A 22,614-nucleotide genomic window follows, 5' to 3' on the forward strand; every position below is an offset into this window, starting at 1 on the left:
ATTGATCTCTAAGTGAAACAAATTAGTGTTCTACAGCCAGTCTTTGATGACCATATCTATGCCAAAGAGTAAAAATAATAAATCACATCAGTTTTATTGGCAATTCAGCACTCACGTCATATGTCATTTATTGCTGGAAGCTACTGTATAAATCCATGCAACATTCAATATCAAGCAAACAGAAAAATTCACTTATCTGGCATCTACCAATCCCCATAGGTGCTGGATACCAGGGATTTCATTGTATAATGATTTAATTGAAATTCAAGGTTCAAGTTACAGAATAGCCCATTCCTGTTCCAAATGCTGTCATTTGGAACACAGAAATAGATGTCAATGTCTTAGGATTTTCTGGAGAGGGGCATCTCACCGCATACTATTTTGATGTGTACACAAGGTAATTTGGCTGAAGAATGATCTAATCAACACATTTAAAAAATATAGAATTATTTAATTGGATAATAACTATTTTAATAAATTAAAGATTGGGAAATTAAGAGCAGCCATGTGAGGAAAGAAAGATCAGTTAGAATGATTTATATCCATGTCAAATCACACAGAAAAACAAATTGAGGAATTGATTGACAGTTGAATAAATACTTGCTACGGGTCACCGTGCACTTGCTTTCTTGTGGTAATTTTAATGGCCAATTAATGTGCAGATCCCAAGAGATTAGTGGAAAGATTTTGGAAAGTGCTGGCAGACTTATTTAACCACTCGACCCACTTCAGTAATCTGCCTTACGGTAGACAAAGTTAAAGAATTTCATATATGTTACAATCTAAATGTAGTATTACCTGACAATAATGGAAACTTTTACCTTTACAGCAAAATGTTTAATTGAAATATGGACCAGATTTCAGATTTATTGTCAGAGTACATGCATGGCATCACATACAACCCTGAAATTATTTTTACTGTGGGCACAGCAGAATTACCACTGATTGGTAGTGCAAAAAACCTGTACACAGCGTAAACATGGAAACAAATAAAGAACTGTAAACAGATAACTAATGTAAACAAACTGCAATACAGAGAGATTTTTAAAAAATAATAAAGTGCACAAGCAAGAGTCCTTAAATGAGTCCCTGATTGAGTTTGTTGTTGAGGAGTCTGATGGTGGAGGGTAGCAGCTGTCCCTGAATCTGGTGATGTGAGTCTTATACCTCTTTCCTGATGCAGCAGCAAGAACAGTGTTTTAATTTTTTTCACTAAATGCCTTAATTGTTGAAACATTTCATTGAGTGGTGTGGATCTTTGATGATTGCTGCTGCTCTCCGACAGCAGCCTTCCCTGGAGATGTACTCAGTAGTGGGAAGGGTTTTGCCTGTGATATCTTGGGCAATGTCCATTACCTTTTGGAAAGCTTTACGCTCAAGGGTATTGGTGTCCCATACCAAACCAATGCAGCCAGTCAGCACACTTTCCACCACACCTCTGTAGAAATTTTCCAGGGTTTCTGGTGTCATATGAAACCTCTGCAAACTCCTGAAGAAATAGAGGTGCTGATGTGCTTTCTTCATGATGCCAGTGGTGTGCTGGGTCCAGGAAAGATCCTCCAAGTTAATGAATCCCAAGAACTTAAAATAACATTGAAAATGACTTTAAATGCATTATATTATTATTAAGATTGTAAGAATATAAAATAATTACCATTTTATTCTATGATGCAGTTGCCACTTTACTGATTTTCATATTCTCATTTTTTTAAAATTTAAATTTGCTGCAATAATCTGTTGGCTTTCAAACAAAAGACAACTTGCAACATATATTGCAGTCAAATACCCTTTATATTGTGGTGGCGGTGGGGGGTGGGGGCAGGGGTAAACAAAAAGTTACTGTTGCCAATTGCCCTCTGGTTATTCTTTCTTCCATTTGTTGGCAACTGTCATAACATTAAATCAAATTGATCTGAATAAAATGGGTAGTTTATTTGGTTATACAACAAAGAATCCTTTATACCACTTTATCCATGCCAAGGTAGTCCCATGTGCCTGTACTTTAAAAAGCAGTGATTAAAAATGAAATGATGAAGTCACAATAGAATGAGTTCACAAAAGATTATCTGGAACCAATGTATTGAAACCTTGAATATTTTAAAAGTTTTTCCGAAACTACACATTCAAAGAATATCACAATGAAATGCTGTACACGGAAGACACAAAATTACCCAGATTTATGTTTGGTGGAAAATGAACTGCGCTTTGTTAATTACATTTCCTTCCCATCCATTCCCTGCTCCTGCCAAGACTAAGGAGGTGGCAGAGGTTCCTCTAGTGTGGACCAAGGAGTGTGGGGAGGAGAGGGATAGGGTATTTTGCAAGGTCCTACTGCTCGGTTGTTGAGCTGTCTGCCAGATATTAGGACTGGTGTTTGTGGGGATGGCAAACTGGGCTTCTGAAGGGCCTCTGGTGTTAGCAGCTTCCTAATCATATCAGAGGTTCAGAACTAGGAGCTCAAGTTCACTGCTGGAACTGAAAGTGGCCATATAGCTGCTGAGGTTACAGGAGCACAGGAGGTGAATGCACTGACACTTGGTGTCTCTGAAAGGCCACTTTTTACTCTCTTTCTCTTTTTGGTATGGGATCTGGGATAGCGATGCCTATTTACGTTGATGCAATCTCAAGAAGGTCCGTCAGCTGCTATACATTGTGGGATGCCTGAAGTGATAGGGTATGACATTGAAAACTCTTGAAAACTTCTACAGGTGTACCATGGAGAGCATTCTGGCTGGTTGAATCACTGCCTGGTATAGAGGTGCCAACTTTCAGGACAAGAATAAATAAGGGAGAAATTATATAACACTCGAGTACAGGTGAGTGTTTCTGTGGAAACAATGGGTCTACCGGGACAATAAAGTTTGTGGATCTTGGGTAAGAGGTAGAACTGACCAATGCAGGGTTGGGAAACAATATTTTTTTGTGAAAAAAATGGGTTTACCTCATGAGTATGTAGCTAAAACACTTGAAATAATTGTCACTTAATGTACTTAAGACAATACAATGATTTCTTATTTCTGCCTTTAGTTGGGACCAGGAGAGTAACTATGTTGAGCGAACAAAATATTTATTACAGGGGAGAAATTGTGTGGCAATTTAAAGTAACCAATGTCATTCACAAAATTTGATACCACAAAGATAACATTTGATACCACAGTGGTTGGACATATAGTTTGGTTTCTGCTTTCTGAATTATTAAACTCATGATAGAAGAGGGGTATCCAAGTTCTTAACAGAAGTGGAAAATGAGAAAGTTGGTGTTTTAATTTTTTCACTAATTGCCTTAATTGCTGAAACATTTCATTGCACTGGGAAATAAGAAGCGCAATCCTTTATTTTAAAAGAAAAGAGGGACAGAGAAAGCAAGAAGTTACTGGACAAACAGCAGAACCTGCCACACACAAATTGTTTAAAAACTTCCATTATTTTGTAATAATTTTGGAAAAAAATGGCAGTGCTGTAGAAGCTGGCTGTAATGCCAGAGTTGCCATTGGTTGCCATTGGTGTGAACCCGACTAGAGTGGGGAGTGGAGACAGAGAGCAGGGTCAACCCTCTGGGTCCTATTGCCAACAACTCCTTTAACAGGTTAATTAAAGCCTTTATGGACTCCATGGCGTTTAAAAAAAAATCTTGTGCCCAAGATGGTAGCACCTATGCTGAGCAGTGTACTATGAGGGGTCATGAAGGGTTACAAAATCTGGGGGAGCAGCAGACTGATGCAGGGCCCCAGAAATTAGCCCCCCCCCACCCTGTGTTTAGAGGAAGCCTAGAAGATGATCCTACAGGACCGTGACCAAGGCAGTAGACCAACGCGGGGCTCAGCATCTGAAAGACAGGCTGCAGGCTGCTGGATATTGGCTCACGGAAACAAGGTGTCAGAACTAGGATGTGAGAGGATGCTGAGGACAGGAAGGGATCCCGAAGGACATTGGGTGCTGAAGGATTCCTGATCACATTGGAGGCTTGGATCTGGAGCTCATGTTGCTGATAGTTTCAATTGGACTCTGTGCAGCTGCAGAGGCTGTGGGGGCACTGGAGATGAATCCATGAGTAGCAGTGTCTCTAAAGGGACTCTGCTTTGCTTGTCTTTCTCCTATTGTGAGGGACGCTGGGAATGCTCATGGTGAGTTTATTTGCCTTATGGCAGACAAAAGTTGCAGTGTATCATGTATATTACATTTTTTATCTATTATTATGTTATAAAGAATCCTTTAATCTTTGTACTTTGAAATATTCATGGTCATCAGCAGGGTTACAGTGCTACTGGAGTTCAAAGGAGCACCTCTCTGCCACCTCATCGGGCCACTCCAGTACCTCATCCGGCTGCTTTGAGGCTGCTTCAGCACCTCGTGGGCTCCCAAGGGAGGAATGGCAGTACCCCCCCCCCAACCCCTCCCCCCAACCCCCAGTTGAGTGATATTCTCTATTTTGGGCATTCCTGTTTCTTCCATGACTGTAGACCTACAGTTCACTGTCAATTATACAGTGCCAAATGAAACATGGCAGCCACCCAGGCCAGGCCTCGCGAGACCTCCTTGCCATCTTTTTGCTGAGCACAAGCACCTAAAAATTTATTACTACACCCTTGTCAGGCAAAATCAATAAAGCTTTTGTTGAAAGGGAAATTACGTTGGTTCAATTTATTGGATCCCTTTAAAGGAGCAATAGGTGTAGTGGATAAAGGTGAATTGATGATATACCATGTAAGATTCCAGAAAGCATTTAATAAGGCATGGGGAAGATGAAAAAAAAAGTCCTTTTGGAAGTGGTAATATATTGGATTAAAGATAGCTGACAATAAATAAAAGGGCATGTGTCTTTTTTCTTGCAACTTTACAAGATGTGTCAGGTGGGGTGTCAAAATTGTAAGTGCTGCAGCCATATTATGTTTGCATTTTATTAATTGTACTCCAGTAAGACTGTGACATCTAGTCTTTACTGTTCCAATGCTTGTGAACTCGTTGGACAATCTGAACTCCCAGGTTCTTTTAACAGGTCCCAAATGGGTCATTATTCAGTAAGGTTTGTATGCTAGGTATTCATAGTGAAGTTGTGCACTAGATTTGACAATGGCTGGACAGGAGAAGGCAGAGAATTGTGGTGGATGATTGCTTCTCAACTGGAAGCCTTTCACTAGTGATGTGCCTCAGGGACCATTGTTTGATCTCCACCATTATGAAATGCCTCGAGCGTTGGGTGATGGAATGCATCAAAGTACACCTCCCAGAAATGCTAGACCTATTTCAATTCACATATACAAGAAACCATTACACAGACGAATCTATAGCTTTTTGCTTCAATCTGACCTGGCCCACCTGGAAATTTATGCCTCATATGCCAGGCTGCTGTTCATTGATTTCAGCTCAGCATTTTGTTTGACTAAACACCCCTCTCTATAATTGGATCCTGGACTTCCTAACGGAAAGACCACAGTCTGTATGGGTCAGTAGCAGAATACCAAGCACTGTCACGCTGAATACTGGCACACCTCAGGGCTGTTTGCTAAGCCCACTCCTGTTCATATGATTGACCCTCAATAAATCCATCTCTAACAGTGTCATCAAATTTGCAGATAACTCAACAGTAGTTGGCCTCATCGGCAACAATTATGAGTCGCACTACAGAGAAGAGGCGGAAAATCTCATGAAATTGGGCAAAAGTAACAACCCAAGTCTCAATGTTGGCGAGATGAAGGAGATGATCATAGACTTCAGAAGGACGAGGAATGACCATCCTCCACTAAACCATAGTGACTCTGTAGGAGTGGGTTGAGAACACCATGTTCATTGGAGTTGACTTAACTAGTGATGTATAGTGGACACATAACATCTCCTCACTTGTCAGGAGAGCGCAACAGTAAATACACTTGCTGAGAAGACTGAAGCAGACAAGACTACTTACCACCATTATGTCAACTTACCACCATTATGTCAACTTTCCTTCATAAATCAAAGTACTGAGTATAGGAGCTGGATTATTCTGGTAAAGTTGTATGAAGACATTGGTGAGGCCATGTTTGAAGTATTGTGTTCAGTTTTGGTCACCTAACTACAGGAAAGATATCAATAAGATAGAAATATCTTATTTCTAATAAGAAATAAGATAGAAGTTTTCCAGACTTCAGGAACTGAGTTACAGGGAAAGATTAAACAAGTTAGGACTTTATTCCCTGGAGCATAAAAGAATGAGGGGTGATTTTATAAAGGTATTGAACATTATGAGGGGGCTAGAAACAATAAATGTAGATAGGTTTTTTCATTGAGGGTAGGTGAGATACAAACCAGAGGACATGGGTTCAGGGTGAAAGGGGAAACATTTAGAGAGATTAGAAGGGGGAGCCTCTTCACGCAAAGAGTTGTGGGAGTGTGGAACAATGTGCCAGCTTAAGTGGTGAATGCAGGCTCAATTTTAACATTTAAGAAGAATTTAGACAGGTACATGGATGGGAGAAGTATGAAGGGACTGGGTTCAGGTCAGTGGGACTAAGCCAAAAAAATGGTTCGGTATAGACTCGAAGGGCTGAAGGGGCCTGTTTCTGTGCTGCAATGTTCTATGGTTCTATGTTATAATATCTGTAGTTCTTGATTTTTGAGAATCTCATTTTCTTTATGCTTTTTCCATTCCTTCTCCCTCATAAGAACAAGCGTCACTTTTATATAGGTATGCCAAACAGGATGATCCAATGCTGCTTCTTCCCAGTGGTGGCTGTCAATGTTGACACTCCTCAGGTGTACAATTTTACTTCTGCCTACTCATGATCAGTGGTTGTGTGACATCATGTCATTTTTGAACATGGAAATGATTTGTTATTCAGTCAATAAGTCAGATATAAATTACAGAAGTTATGGGGGTCATTTATGACTCACTATCTTATTTTATAATTTTACTCCAATCTAATTAAATTGTTTGATGTATTTTTTCCACATTCCTTATGTTAATATAGATATATTTTATTTTTGTTTTCTTTTAATGTCATATATAGCATCTGGCAACATGGTTAGGTAAGGGGTTAGAGATTTTCTACTCTACTATTTTCTTCTTTCTTTTTTTTATATTATTACAGACTACTTTTAATTCCAAAAAAAGGTATATACTATTTAGAAAATGAATTATGAATGTGATTTACAATTTATGTAAGTGATATACAGAATATCTTATTTAGTTTATGTAACTGTCCATACCATTTTATTGAATTGTACCATTTATGTTTGTGTATGTTCTTTATTACAATCAATAAAAAAATATATTTTTTAAAAATACATTCTTCAGGTAGAGTCTCTGAATCTCTGCTCTCTACTTCATAACCCTTTGCTCTCAGTCAGCCCTCCATGAAAGAGCAGCTTTGGTATTGTGTTATCAGACATTCTTCTAAAGTGGCCACCCCATCTCAGTTCTGATGCAGCAGTGTACATGATCTAGGGACATTTGTCTGGGACAGTAAATGTCTCTGGAGTTTTGAATTGATTTGTTGACACTTGTACAGTGATACAGTCAAACTTTTGTTTTGCGTCCTATCCAGTGAAGTAAACTCATACAGAGGTAATACAATAATAATAAATAATCATATATACAAGTCCAAAGGGAAGGGAGTTATGTTACAATTTGTTAAATTGTGCAGGATATTGGGAAAAGGTTTATTTTCAAAAAATAAAAATAAATATATGGGAAGCCTTTACCACACAATATGAAGTATTTTGTACACAGGTCATGTAGACATGGTTAAGCTGACTGGCATGTCTACTCTTTTCTGTCCATGCGTTACACACATGGAATAAGATGGGTTTGACTTTCAGCTTTGTCTTTCATTTGATTCCTCTTTATTCACATTCTTCCCAGTTTCCAAAATAAAATTGGATTTAGCTGTCCTATTATGCTCTCACCATCACTATTGACAGATCTTGAGAGTGCATTAGCAAGGTCCACTACTAATAAGCTTTGACTATTCACAAGGGTGTTTTGGTTCTGTTTTGTGCAGATTGATGAGATCAAAAGTTTCCACAGGCATAGGGGGAAAATATCCAAGCTTTCTCGTATATCCATTTCTGCTTTAAGTGGCCAGTCACTCACAAGGTGTTTTCGGTTTTAGCTGAGAATCTAAGGTTTTAAAAAAAAAGACGGGAAATCCTGTATCTAAGATAAATACAATTTTCTTAACCAGGATAAACATTAGATAATGTTGTGGAGAACATCATACTGAACAATGTGGGAGAGCACATACTTTGGTGCAGATCACAGGATGCTAGAAATTTATCTGAACACTTTCCATTATCCATTAGTCTGGTCAGCATATCATGAAGCCAGACAATGATAACAAATTCTTCCACAGGACTTCACAACAATCACTGAAAGCTTTAGTGCAATCAAAAATGGTGAAGAGGCAGCAGTTTTATTTTTGCACTTCTGTTGGAGTTGTCTCATTGTGAAGACCAAGATCTACTATTTTACACCCTTCAGAGAAACTACATTGACATTCAGGAAGTAGACTGTCCTCAACTTGAGTGATTTGTGCAAGAAGACTCCAGTGAGGGTTTTAGTAGCAATTGAGAGTAAAGAGATTTCTCTCTCGTTATCACAGACTTGTTGGTTCCCCTTTTGCTTATTAGAGGTGAGGATTATTTTAAGTCCTGGGGTATGTTTATCTCCTTGTTGCAAAACACCTGAAGTTACTCATGTGACGTGCTGTGATAGCAGCAAGCAGACACAAAACTCAAAAGACTGTACTACGGGCTTTATTCTGCTAAAAGTCTGTACACACCAGTTTCAACTGTGTTGGCTCCCAAGTGACTGGCTCAGGCCTATATTGGGGTTGTCTTATTGACAGCCGGCCATGTGGAGTCTATCCTTAGGTGGTCTTCCTGCAGGTACAGAGATCGCCCATTGCAAATGATGCGGTATTTACAGGTTATTTAAAGGTTTAGATGGTCTGGCATCTATTGGAATCTCTGTGACCATCCCAGGGTTGGCTCCTGGTCAAAGGTCGGTGAGGGTGTGGTGGGTGCCTGAGGGCTAGTCAGGTGCCTGAGGGCTAGTCAGGTGCCGGAGTGGGCAGTGAAGCGTATGTCCGTAGTGGTGTGGCTGGGTCGGCAAATGGCCATGATCAGCACATCCAGAGTAGAGTTCCAGCGAATCCTGGATGAGTTCCTGACACTCCTTAAGCCACAGTTATCCGCTTCCTCGCCGCGCCACGGGGTGTTCCAACACATACCCATCCAAAGCTCATTGGTTCACGCCAAGGATCGCCAGCTCCCACCAGACAAGCTCCAGGTGGCGAAGGAGGAGTTTTTGTATCTGTTGGAACTGGGGATCATTTGGCAGTCGACAGCCCGTGGGCCTCGTCGCTCCACCTGGTCCTGAAAGCGTCCGGCGGCTGGTGTCCCTGTGGAGACTATCGACAGCTCAATGAGGCAACAGTTCCTGACTTTTACCCCATCCCTCATATCCAAGATTTTACGGCCAATCTGCATGGTGCAAGGGTTTTCTCCAAGGTTGACCTGGTGCGTGGATATCACCAGATTCCAGTGCTCCCTGAGGACATACCCAAGACAGCCATCATCATCCCTTTTGGCTTGTTCAAATTCCTGCGCATGCTGTTCAGGCTCAAGAACGCCGCTCAGACCTTCCAATGCCTCATGGACTCTATGGGCAGGGACTTGGATTTTGTCTTTATTTATTTGGACAACAGCCTCGTTGCCAACAAGGACCGGTCAAAACACAAGGCCCACCTTGTGTTCTCCCGGCTGGCCGACTTTGTCCTTACCATCAATCCGGCCAAGTGCCAGTTCGGGAAAGAGTCCATGCAGTTTCTGGGCCTTACCATCACAGCTGAAGGAGCCACGCCCACCGCTGCAAAGGTTGCCGCTATCAGGGGGATCCCATCCCCAGACAGCCTCAAGGGGCTGCAGGAGTTCACGGGTATGGTCAACTTTTACAACCGCTTCTTCCTGGGAACTGTATGCATCATGCAGCTGCTATTTGCCCTCATCGCAGCCAAGCACAAAATGCTCACTTGGAACCCAGAAGCCTGCACTGCATTCGAGGCCACCAAGGAAGCCCTCGTGAAGGCCACCATGCTCGCCCTCCTACACAGCAACCTGCATATTGAATCTGTTGATTCCTCTGCCACATGCATTGGTGCCGTCCTGGAGCAGCAGGTGAATGGACATTGGAAGTCGTTGGGAATCTTCAGCTGCCTGCTCCGTCTGCCGGAACACAAGTATAGTGCCTTTGACCGTGAGTTATTGGGCATGTACCTGGAGGTGCAGCATTTTTGCTATTTTTTGGAGGGGAGTACTTTTACTATCTTCACCGACCACAAACCTCTCTCCCAGGCACTCGCGATGGCAAAGGATCCCTGGTCGGCCTGCCAGCAACGTCACCTATCTTTCATGTTGGAATTTACCACTGACATTGGGTACAAGGTGGGGAAGGACAATGTGGTTGCTGATGCACTCTCGCGACTAGCCATTTGCACGCTAACGCCCGGCCTCGATTTCGGCCAGCTTGCCTGAGACCAGAAGTCTGATGAGGAGACTAAGGCCTTCAAGACCGCCATCATGGGCCTGAGGTTCCGAGACCTCCCGACTCCGAGTGACAATCCTGTGCGATATCTCCAGGGGCACCCCGCAACTAGTGGTACCCCAGCAGTGGCACAGGTAGGTCTTCCATCACATCCACGACCTTTCACATCCGTCCATCTGGTCCACGGTCCAGATGGTGGCAGAATGGTTCGTATGTCGTGGGCTGGGCCAGAACCTGCACCCATTGCCAGACGTCCAAGGTGCACAGGCACACCAGGGCTCTCGTACAGGAGTTCGAGCACATCCGGGAACATTTCAGCCACATTCACATGGACATCGTCGGGCTCTTACCCATTTCCCAGGGCAGCCGTTACCTCTTTATGATGGTGGACCACACCACTCATTGGCCTGAGGCAATCCCATTGCCAGATGCTTCCACCGACTCCTGCTCCCGAACACTGGTGCATGGTTGGGTCGCCCGGTTCGGCATCCCGGCTCACCTCACCAGCGCTGGGCACAGCTCACCAACAGGTTGGGGATCCAGCTACACTGCACCATGGCCTACCACCTGCAGGCCAATGGACTGGTTGAACGTCTGCACCGCCACCTTAAGTCAGCACTCATAGCCCCCCTCACCGGTCCCGACTGGACAGACGAACTGCCTTGGGTGCTCCTGAGCATCCGCTCCACTCCCAAGGAAGATCTCCAGGTGTCATCTGCTGAGCTGGTCTACGGTGCGCCGCTGGCACTACCTGGTGAGTTCGTCAACACACCTCACAATCCCCAGCGGTCGGCGCACGAATTAATTCCTCACCTCAGGGCACGCTTGGACTCATTCGAACACCCACCACCGCCCAGACATGGCACCCGCCTGTCTCACGTTCCCAGCAAACTGCTTTCCACAGAGTACGTTTTTGTTCAGCGGGGCCCGACTGCGGCACCCCTGCGGCGACTGTACGAGGGGCCGTACTGGGTTGTACAGTGTTCCAGATCTACGTTGATGCTGGACATTGGCAGCAGGTGGGAGCTGTTTACCGTGGACAGGCTGAAGCCAGTGCATCTTGATCCCACCGAGCCTGTGGTCATAGCCCAGCCCAAGAAACGAGGCTGACTGGCGAAAAAGGACATTAGCACCGGTTCTGGGGGGGAGACTGTGGCGTCTCACCACCAGGCAGGCAAACTGGACCCACTTGTAGGCCATGCAACAGGGCAGTCGGCCAAAATGGCGCCATCAGGGGTTTTCCCTTCCTCCCAAAATGGGGCTCAGAAGCCTGCGCTGGGGGACCACGTGACGCCCGGGTGACATCAGCACCCTCCAGTGCGGTTCTCAGCCAGGTCCCGGCTGGGAGTATAAGTGCAGCCCAGCAGCCTGAAATAAACTAGTCTGCTCACAGAGCTCAACCCGTCTGGTTGGGTGTGTTCTATCAGGCGCAGTATAGTTGCCATTACACAGCTTCATTTTCTAGAACTAATGTTGTCCACGCATCCCACAATATTTTTTGCAGATTTCTTGTGACCTCTTGTTGCTTTGAGGTTTTCTGAATATGATTTTGGAATTTTGTGCCCTTCTCATCAGGCGGGAGTTCTGGCGATTCTAGATGGGAGTTCCAGTGAGGCACGGCGAGGTGGCGAGTAGCCTGAGTTCGGAGTATGGGAAAAGTGTGCAGAGGTGATTTCGAAGAGAGAGAGAGATCCATTCATGGGAGGAAGAGTTAGAGGATTGGTGAGCTACCTGGCCAAAGAGGCTCAACTAGGATCCCAGGCCCAGCAAGGCCCAGCGAGCATCGACGTTAGGGTCAGACACGGGCTCGATGAATTCTGGTTGGAGCAGCAGCAACCACAGAGAGAAATCCTGGATGGCAAAACCCAGAGGGAGATATGGTGAAGAGGAGGATGAATTTTCTTTCTTCAATAAGTGCTTTGTGATTGGTAAGGTAAAAACATAAATGCTGGAGAAACTCAGTAGGTCAAACAATGTCCTTTATATTCTTTCTTTGGCTTGGCTTCGCAGACGAAGATTTATGGAGGGGTAAATGTCCACGCCAGCTGCAGGCTTGTTTGTGGCTGACAAGTCCGATGCGGGACAGGCAGACACGGTTGCAGCGGTTGCAGGGGAAAATTGGTTGGTTGGGGTTGGGTGTTGGGTTTTTCCTCCTTTGTCTTTTGTCAGTGAGGTGGGCTCTGTGGTCTTCTTCAAAGGAGGTTGCTGCCCGCCGAACTGTGAGGCGCCAAGATGCACGGTTTGAGGTGATATCAGCCCACTGGTGGTGGTCAATGTGGCAGGCACCAAGAGATTACTGTCAGCAGTCCTTGTACCTCTTCTTTGGTACACCTCTCTCACGGTGGCCAGTGGAGAGCTCGCCATATAACACGATCTTGGGAAGGCGATGGTCCTCCATTCTGGAGACGTGACCTACCCAGCGCAGTTCGATCTTCAGCAGCGTGGATTCGATGCTGTCGGCCTCTGCCATCTTGAGTACTTCGATGAATGTTGAGGATGGAGCGGAGACAACGCTGGTGGAAGGGTTTTAGGAGCCGTAGGTGATGCCGGTAGAGGACCCATGATTCGGAGCCGAACAGGAGTGTGGGTATGACAACGACTCTGTATACGCTAATCTTTGTGAGGTTTTTCAGTTGGTTGTTTTACCAGACTCTTTTGTATAGTCTTCCAAAGGCACTATTTGCCTTGGCGAGTCTGTTGTCTATCTCGTCGATCCTTGCATCTGATAAAATGGTGCAGCCAAGATAGATAAACTGGTTGACCATTTTGAGTTTTGTGTGCCCGATGGAGATGTGGGGGGGACTGGTAGTCATGGTGGGGAGCTGGCTGATGGAGGACCTCAGTTTTCTTCAGGCTGACTTCCAGGCCAAACATTTTGGCAGTTTCTGCAAAACAGGACGTCAAGCGCTGAAGAGCTGGCTCTGAATGGGCAACTAAAGCGGCATCGTCTGCAAAGAGTAGTTCATGGACAAGTTGCTCTTGTGTCTTGGTGTGAGCTTGCAGGCGCCTCAGATTGAAGAGACTGCCATCCGTGCGGTACTGGATGTAAACAGCGTCTTCATTGTTGAGGTCTTTCATGGCTTGGTTCAGCATCATGCTGAAGAAGATTGAAAAGAGGGTTGGGGGCGAGAACGCAGCCTTGCTTCACGCCATTGTTAATGGAGAAGGGTTCAGAGAGCTCATTGATGTATCTGATCCAACCTTGTTGGTTTTCGTGCAGTTGGATAACCATGTTGAGGAACTTTGGGGGGCATCTGAGGAGCTCTAGTATTTGCCAAAGCCCTTTCCTGCTCACGGTGTCGAAGGCTTTGTTGAGGTCAACAAAGGTGATGTAGAGTCCTTTGTTTTGTTCTCTGCGCTTTTCTTGGAGCTGTCTGAGGGCAAAGACCATGTCAGTAGTTTGACGTTTTGGGCTTGAGTCCTTCATCAAAGTATGAGAAAATGCTGGCAGGTGTCCGAACAAAAGAGTGGGGGGAAGGAAAAGGCAGGAGTTGATAAGTGGAAAAAGGAGGGAGGGGACAACAGCAATGAAGGAGAGGATGGATGACCATGTGGGTGCGCACACCTCCTCTCTCACCATGGACCAGGGCCACAAACAGGCCTTTCAAGTGAAACAACACTTCACTTGTACTTCCAGAGGACTTACTTACTGCATTCTGTGCTCCTTTTGTGGCATTCTGTACATCAGAGAGACTGATCGCAGACTGGAAGATCGCTTCGCTCAGCATCTCCTCTCCATTCACAACCACATCAACCTCCCAGTGGCCAACCATTTCAATTCTGAGTCACACTCCATGTCTGTCCATGGCCTTGTGTATTAGTCCTCGAATCTGTGAAGTGGACTAAACCTACTCGCCCTTTTCTTTCCCCTCCCCTTTACTGTTTTTTTCCAGTTCTTCAACCCATCCAGCCATCCATTCTCTCAGTCATTGCTGCTGTCCCCACCCTCATTTCTCCACCTATCATCTCCTTCCTTTGCCATCCTCTCTGCCCCACTCTTTTGTTCAGATGCCTGCCAACAGATGTACCTGATCAGAGCGAAGATACTGTGTAGTGCCTTTATGGCCATGGCAGGGGATGGCGAAGGGGAAGCAGGAGTATTTGTCCATGATGTTAAAAAGTATACATTCCTGTTGGTGGATGGGAGGGGTCCCTTAAAGTCCATGCTCAGCCTCTCGAAGGGGAGGGTGGCTTTGATAAGGTGGGTTTTGTCCAGCCGTTAGAACTAAGATTTGGACTCAGTGTAGATGGGGTAGTTGCGTGTCAACTCCCTGATGTCTTAGACCCAGTAGGGGAGGTTGTGGGTTCTGTCAAAGTGATAGAGCCTGGTGACTCCAGGGTGGCAGAGATTGTTCTGGAGGACTTGGAAGTAATCCAGATACGCGTTGGTGCATACCCCCTGGGACATGACATCATGGGGCTCATTGAGATTTCCAGACTAGTACAAGATCTCGTAGTTGGAGGTGGATAGCTCAATTCTCTTCTTCAGGATCTTGTTGTCCTTAATTTTTCCACGCTGTTTGTTGATGAACATAAAAATGACTTGAGACAGATTGTTATATTTTATATATAGCTATGATTTAAAGGAAGATAAATTGTGTTTTTTTTTAATAGTGTAGGTCACAAACAAATACAAACACTTCAAAACAGATTTCATTTTAAATGCCAGAGCTCTGCTCAAGCCAGACAGTCCAGGCTCTGAATGCCTTTGCAAAAACTGAAGAATGTCTATAGAGACTCCACAAGTAGGTGTTAATTGGACATGCTGTAGAGTAATGGATTCTTTTTTTTTTCTTTGGCTTGGCTTCGCGGACGAAGATTTATGGAGGGGGTAAAAAGTCCACGTCAGCTGCAGGCTCGTTTGTGGCTGACCAGTCCGATGCGGGACAAGCAGACACGATTGCAGCGGTTGCAAGGGAAAATTGGTTGGTTGGGGTTGGGTGTTGGGTTTTTCCTCCTTTGCCTTTTGTCAGTGAGGTGGGCTCTGCGGTCTTCTTCAAAGGAGGCTGCTGCCCGCCAAACTGTGAGGCGCCAAGATGCACGGTTTGAGGCGTTATCAGCCCACTGGCGGTGGTCAATGTGGCAGGCACCAAGAGATTTCTTTAGGCAGTCCTTGTACCTTTTCTTTGGCGCACCTCTGTCACGGTGGCCAGTGGAGAGCTCGCCATATAATACGATCTTGGGAAGGCGATGGTCCTCCATTCTGGAGACGTGACCCATCCAGCGCAGCTGGATCTTCAGCAGCGTGGACTCGATGCTGTCGACCTCTGCCATCTCGAGTACCTCGACGTTAGGGGTGTGAGCGCTCCAATGGATGTTGAGGATGGAGCGGAGACAACGCTGGTGGAAGCGTTCTAGGAGCCGTAGGTGGTGCCGGTAGAGGACCCATGATTCGGAGCCGAACAGGAGTGTGGGTATGACAACGGCTCTGTATACGCTTATCTTCGTGAGGTTTTTCAGTTGGTTGTTTTTCCAGACTCTTTTGTGTAGTCTTCCAAAGGCGCTATTTGCCTTGGCGAGTCTGTTGTCTATCTCATTGTCGATCCTTGCATCTGATGAAATGGTGCAGCCGAGATAGGTAAACTGGTTGACCGTTTTGAGTTTTGTGTGCCCGATGGAGATGTGGGGGGGCTGGTAGTCATGGTGGGGAGCTGGCTGATGGAGGACCTCAGTTTTCTTCAGGCTGACTTCCAGGCCAAACATTTTGGCAGTTTCCGCAAAGCAGGACGTCAAGCGCTGAAGAGCTGGCTCTGAATGGGCAACTAAAGCGGCATCATCTGCAAAGAGTAGTTCACGGACAAGTTTCTCTTGTGTCTTGGTGTGAGCTTGCAGGCGCCTCAGATTGAAGAGACTGCCATCCGTGCGGTACCGGATGTAAACAGCGTCTTCATTGTTGGGGTCTTTCATGGCTTGGTTCAGCATCATGCTGAAGAAGATTGAAAAGAGGGTTGGTGCGAGAACACAGCCTTGCTTCACGCCATTGTTAATGGAGAAGGGTTTAGAGAGCTCATTGCTGTATCTGACCCGACCTTGTTGGTTTTCGTGCAGTTGGATAATCATGTTGAGGAACTTTGGGGGACATCCGATGCGCTCTAGTATTTGCCAAAGCCCTCTCCTGCTCACGGTGTCGAAGGCTTTGGTGAGGTCAACAAAGGTGATGTAGAGTCCTTTGTTTTGTTCTCTGCACTTTTCTTGGAGCTGTCTGAGGGCAAAGACCATGTCAATGGTTCCTCTGTTTGCGCGAAAGCCGCACTGTGATTCTGGGAGAATATTCTCAGCGACACTAGGTATTATTCTATTTAGTAGAATCCTAGCGAAGATTTTGCCTGCAATGGAGAGCAACGTGATTCCCCTGTAGTTTGAGCAGTCTGATTTCTCGCCTTTGTTTTTGTACAGGGTGATGATGGTGGCATCACGAAGATCCTGAGGCAGTTTACCTTGGTCCCAACAAAGCTTGAAAAACTCATGCAGTTTGGCATGCAGAGTTTTGCCGCCAGCCTTCCAGACTTCTGGGGGGATTCCATCCATACCTGCTGCTTTGCCACTTTTCAGTTGTTCGATTGCCTTATATGTCTCATCCAGGGTGGGAACCTCATCCAGATCTAGCCTTAGGGGCTGTTGAGGGAGCTGGAGCAGGGCGGAATCTTGGACTGAGCGGTTGGTACTGAAAAGAGATTGGAAGTGTTCTGACCATCGGTTGAGGATGGAGATCTTGTCGCTGAGGAGGACTTTGCCGTCTGAGCTGCGCAGCGGGCTTTGGACTTGGGGTGAGGGGCCGTACACAGCCTTTAGAGCCTCGTAGAAACCCCTGAAGTCGCCAATGTCCGCGCTGAGCTAGTCCACCACTCATTTTGGATCTCCCGGAGTTTGCGCTGAAGATGGCTGCATGCGCGACGGAAGGCTTGTTTCTTCTCTGGACAGGACGGCTTTGTAAGGTGAGCCTGGTGGGCAGCTCGCTTCTTTGCCAGCAGCTCCTGGATTTCCTGGCTGTTTTCGTCAAACCAGTCCTTGTTTTTCCTGGAGGAGAAGCCCAGTACCTCTTCAGTGGATTGCAGTATGGTAGTCTTCAACTGATCCCAGAGGGTTTCAGGGGACGGGTCCATGAGGCAGGTTGCAACGTCGAGCTTTGCTTTGAGGTTTGCCTGGAAGTTTCCTCTCGCTTCGTCTGACTGCAGTTTTCCAACATTGAACCTCTTTCTGGGGGCTTTATTGTTCCTGGGCTTTGGCTTGAAGTGAAGGTTGAGCTTGCAGCGAACCAGCCGGTGGTCAGTGTGGCATTCCGCGCTAGGCATGACCCTGGTGTGGAGCACATCTTGTTTGTCACTTTCTCGCACCAGGATGTAGTCCAGGAGGTGCCAGTGTTTGGATCGGGGATGCATCCAGGTGGTCTTAAGGCTGTCCCTCTGCTGAAAAAGGGTGTTTGTAATGACAAGCCGCTGTTCTGTTTAGGAAAGTTACAGATGAACGAACTCGGAAGATTAGATCCAGTGCCGCAGTCTGTCTGGAAAGTTTGTACAAGCAGAAAGAGTCAAACAGCCTTTTCTCTGTGTTGAGAGAGAGAGAGAGAAGGAGAGAGAGAGAATTCACTTCGGCAGTTCAGCAGCAATAACTGGGACTGAAACAGGACAAGCTGGCAAACTTGTGAAAAAAAAACATTTTGAAGGCAGGTTATGAGTTCTTAGGTTAGCCTGTTCAAAGCTCTTGCGGTTGATACAAGAGGAGATGGCTGGCTGTATAATGTTTCACTTGAAATAAGAGAAACAAAAAAGGAATTCTGTGGTGACCTGAAAGTAAGAGGTTATCATCTGGAAAACCCTGATGGGGCAAGTTTCTTCAGCAAGACACTGAAGTGACGGATCGGAAGGAATCAGTTTGTGTCCAACGAGCAACAAATCTCTCTATGAAAGCCAACAAGAACCTTCCTAAGCAGTATCAATTTACCTCTCAAGTACCAAAGCCTGGTGAAATTCATAAATGTTAAATTCTATGCAGAGTATAAGAATTGCCTGATACTGGTGAACTTAGAGGAGTGAGAAGTGAGATTGGACTATGATTTAAAGAACTTTTTTGAACTTACACACATATTACTTACACGTGCACTTTGAATTAGAAAGGGGTTAAGTAAATAGTAATAAATTAGAGTTTGATCCTGTTTTCATGTTTAAAGATAATTAAAAGCAACCTTTGTTTAATAACCATTCGTCTTGGTGAATTTCTATTGCTGCTGGGTTTTGGGGTCCTCTGGGCCCATAATCCACTGCAGATTGGTCAGTCAGAAGGATGAACAGTCTTCCAGCCAGTTGGTGCCTTCAATGGTGCACAACTTCCACTATGGCTTTGGCCTCTCTCTCGACAGCTAAGTGCTGGAGCTTGGGGCCCTGGAGGGTTCTGGAGAAGAATACCACAGGCCTGCCTACCTTGTTGAGCATCGCGGCCAGGGCAAAGTTGGATGCATCCATCTCCACCTGTAAATTGATAAATTCATCTACAGCCTGCATGGCTGCCTTGGCGATAATGCCCTTGATGCATGTTAACACTGTTTGGGCTTCTGCTAATGGTGGGAAAGTGGCCAATTTCATCATGGAGTGGGATTTGTCCACATAATTGGGGACCCACTGGACATAACAGGAAAAGAGAAGCCCAAGCACCTTTTCAGGACCTTGAGGGTCTAGAGTAATGGGAGTTCCAACAAAGGGGCACATGTGGTTCGGGTCTAGCCCAATGACACAATTCTTCACCATGCACCCCAGGATGGCCAGTGTAGAAATGGTAAAAACTCACTTCTTTTGATTATATGATTTTGACTGCCTGTAGAAACTTGTTGAGGCTGGTGTTGTGGTCCTGCTGGTCATGGCCGCAGATAGTCACATTGTCTAGGTAAGGGGAATGTGGCTTTGAGTCCATAGTCATCGACTGTGCGGTCCATCTCCCTCTGGAAAACAGAGACCTCATTGGTGACTCTGAAAGGGACCTGGAGGAAGTGAAAGAAGTGGACATCCACCTCAAAGGCAGTGTAAGGTCTGTCCTCCAGCTGGATTGGTAGCCAACTTGAGGTCGATAATCAAGAAAATGCTGAACTGAGCAATATCGTTAGTGGATAGGCATCAACAGGGTGAAACAGCTTATGCTCTGACTATAGTCAATGACCATGTGTGGTTTCTCTCCGCTCTTTACCACCACTACTTGGGCTCTCCATGGCATGGTGCTGGGTTCTATGACCCCTTCTGCTAGGAGCCATTTGACCTCTGCTTTAATGAATGCTCTGTCCCCAGCACTGTACTGTCTGCTCTTATTGGGTATTGGCTTACAGCTGGGGGTGAAGTTCTCGAACAGGTGTGGTGGTGGAACCTAGTCAGTAGAGAGGCCACAGGTTGTGTTCAGAGGGGTCAGCCAGTTGGTGTTGCAGACTGTGAGGGGTGAGTGGGGGCTGTTGAACTGTATGTGGATTCTCTGTAGCTGGCACTGAAAGTCCAGTCCCGATATGACCAGGGCACAGAGATTCAGCATGATCAGGAGTTTCAAGTTCCTGCACTCAGTGCCCCACACAGTCAGCGTCACACTGCAACAGCTGCTGATCTTAGCTGAGTGAGATTGGGAGGCCAAGAAGACTTTACATTGTATCGGTGTCACCACGACGGAGTATTGGTGTACAGTACCCAAGTGGGTGAAGCTCTCAGTACTTCTGGTGTCAAATAAACAGTTCAAAAGGTGGTCATTACCATGATGTTCATCGTCGCTTTGGCCAATTGGTGCGGGCTGTCTTGGTCAAGGATGATGTAGGCGAGCTTGTGGTCGCTGTCCAAGTCACTAGTGTTGGATCGGGATGCTCGCTAAGATAGCTGCCACCATGTTGCACACGTGGTGCTGTCCCATGCTCCCGGAACTGGACCCAAAAGTGGAGCCGGCTTGTCATCCCAGAGCCTCATCGATCCGTCCCCAGCCAACGGAAGTGACATCTGAGATGGAGCCACAAGTGGGGCAATCCAACATGGGGTCAGCCATACGTGGCAGTGCTGGGGCAAAGTTGTGACCTACACACTTTCGCGTAATGCCCTTTCTTCCCACAAGCGGAGCATGTGGCACTTCGGGCTGGGCAACTCTTTTGGGGGTACTTCCCATACCCGCAGAAGTAGCACCTCTGATTTTCGATAGTGGTGGCAGTGACGTGGGACCCAATATCCCAAGATGGCAGTGGCCACGTCCCCCATGCTGCAGCCGCATTACCTGAAGAGAATGCTTTGGCATTCCACTAATTCCTGTAGGCTCCAATCACCCTTTTCTAGGAGCCTCTGTCTGATGTAGTCAGTGCTGAATCCAGCATGTACGCGTGCCGACTTAAGCCCTCAAGGTGGGCAGCGACAAAGACTTCTCGACAGTTGCAGACTTGCCCCAGCTGCCACAGTGCCGGCATATACTCATCAATTGATTCACCTGACACTTGTTTGTGGCTGCCCAGGATGAACCGTGCATATATGACATTAGTTGGGACTCAGTACTGATTCTGCAGGAACTCCATCGCTTCAGAGTAAGTAGCTAAACTTCTTTTTGCTTGGAAAACCTGGTGGGCCGACTTGAGCAAAGAGCACTTGCCTCTTATCTTCATTCTGCATTTTGTTGTGCCTCATGAATGTGTTGAGGGTGTTCACCCTCAAATTTAGTTGAGGCATCTGGATCCTTGGGGTCAATGTCTAATGTATCCACCTGTATTACCTTGTCCATGGTCTAAAATTAAGTTGATTAAATTGTATTACCAATCAACCACAATCAGACAGAGAATCATGATTAATTGATTTTAATCACCTTAAAGTGTCGGCACAGCTTGCATGTTGCTGGCCTGGTTTCATGGCAAGTACTGAGGGAGGGGTCTCTGCATAACAGCTTTTATGGGGATATCTGGGAGGGAGGAGTCACAGGTTCAGGAGGTGGGCCAGTTAAAACATACATACATGCATATATACATACATCTATATACATAATGGTAGCACCACACTATTTCATCTAGGAGACAGGAATAGGGTAGGTGAGTGCAGTTAGGAGAGGGAGAGGGAATAGGCAGGCAGAGCAGGGCCCTCTAGTGGGTAACCCACTGAAAAACAAGTATACCATTTTGGATACTGTTCAGGGGGATGAACTACCAGTTACAAGTCATGACAATCAGTTATCTGGAACAGATTCCAGTGCTGTGGCTAATAAGGGAAAGGGAAAAAGAGGTGAGCTGCAGTGATAGGGGATTCCATACTTAGAAAGGGAGATGAGAGATTTTGTGGAAGAGGTTGTGAATCCTGGATCATGAATTCCATATGGTGCCAGGGTCCAAAGTATCTCAGATCAAGTTCATGACATTCTTAAATGGAAGGTTGATCAGCCAGATATTGTGGTCCATGTAGGGACTAATGACATAGGTAGGAAGGGTCAGGAGGTCCTGCAAGGGGAGTTGAGGGAGTTAGAGGCTAGGTTGAAGAAGAGGACCTCCAGGGTAGTGATCTCAGGATTGCTTCCTGTGCTACGTGATGGAGAGGTTAGAAATAGGATGATGAGGCAGCTTAACATGTAGATGAGGACATGGTGTGGTAGAAAGGCTTCAGGTTTATAAATCTCTGGGGTCTGTTGCAGGGAAGATGGGATCTGTACCAACAGTGGATACATTTGTTAGTCTTGTCCCAATGGGTTTAAATGAGATTTGCTGGTGGAGGGGAACCAGAATGTTAGAGAAGTTAGTGAGAAGGAGGAGGATAAAGGTCATGCAAGGACTGCAGGTATAGACAGAAATCAAAGGTTTGCACATGATAGAAATGTTCTCTGGTGTATTTATTTTAATGCAAGGAGTAATGTTAGAAAGGATGAGGTAGGTGCTTAGGTCATTGTGAAAGAAAGATCATGCCTTCCATATCTTCCAGCATAGATTGATGACATTTAAAACATTTTTCCTGGCAGAATGGTTACATGATGGGGTCACAGTCTTTTCTTAACAAATAGCTGAGGGATATGGAAGCTCAGGTAGCTGTAGCCTCAGGCCAACTGGGATAAAGTGTGAGGCTTGGGAGCTGGGGCTATTCTCACCTTGTTAGGGTGATAAGGAGAAGCGACCTGCTAAT

This window comes from Narcine bancroftii, chromosome 7 (genome assembly GCF_036971445.1).
Source record: "Narcine bancroftii isolate sNarBan1 chromosome 7, sNarBan1.hap1, whole genome shotgun sequence".
Lineage (NCBI taxonomy): Eukaryota > Metazoa > Chordata > Chondrichthyes > Torpediniformes > Narcinidae > Narcine > Narcine bancroftii.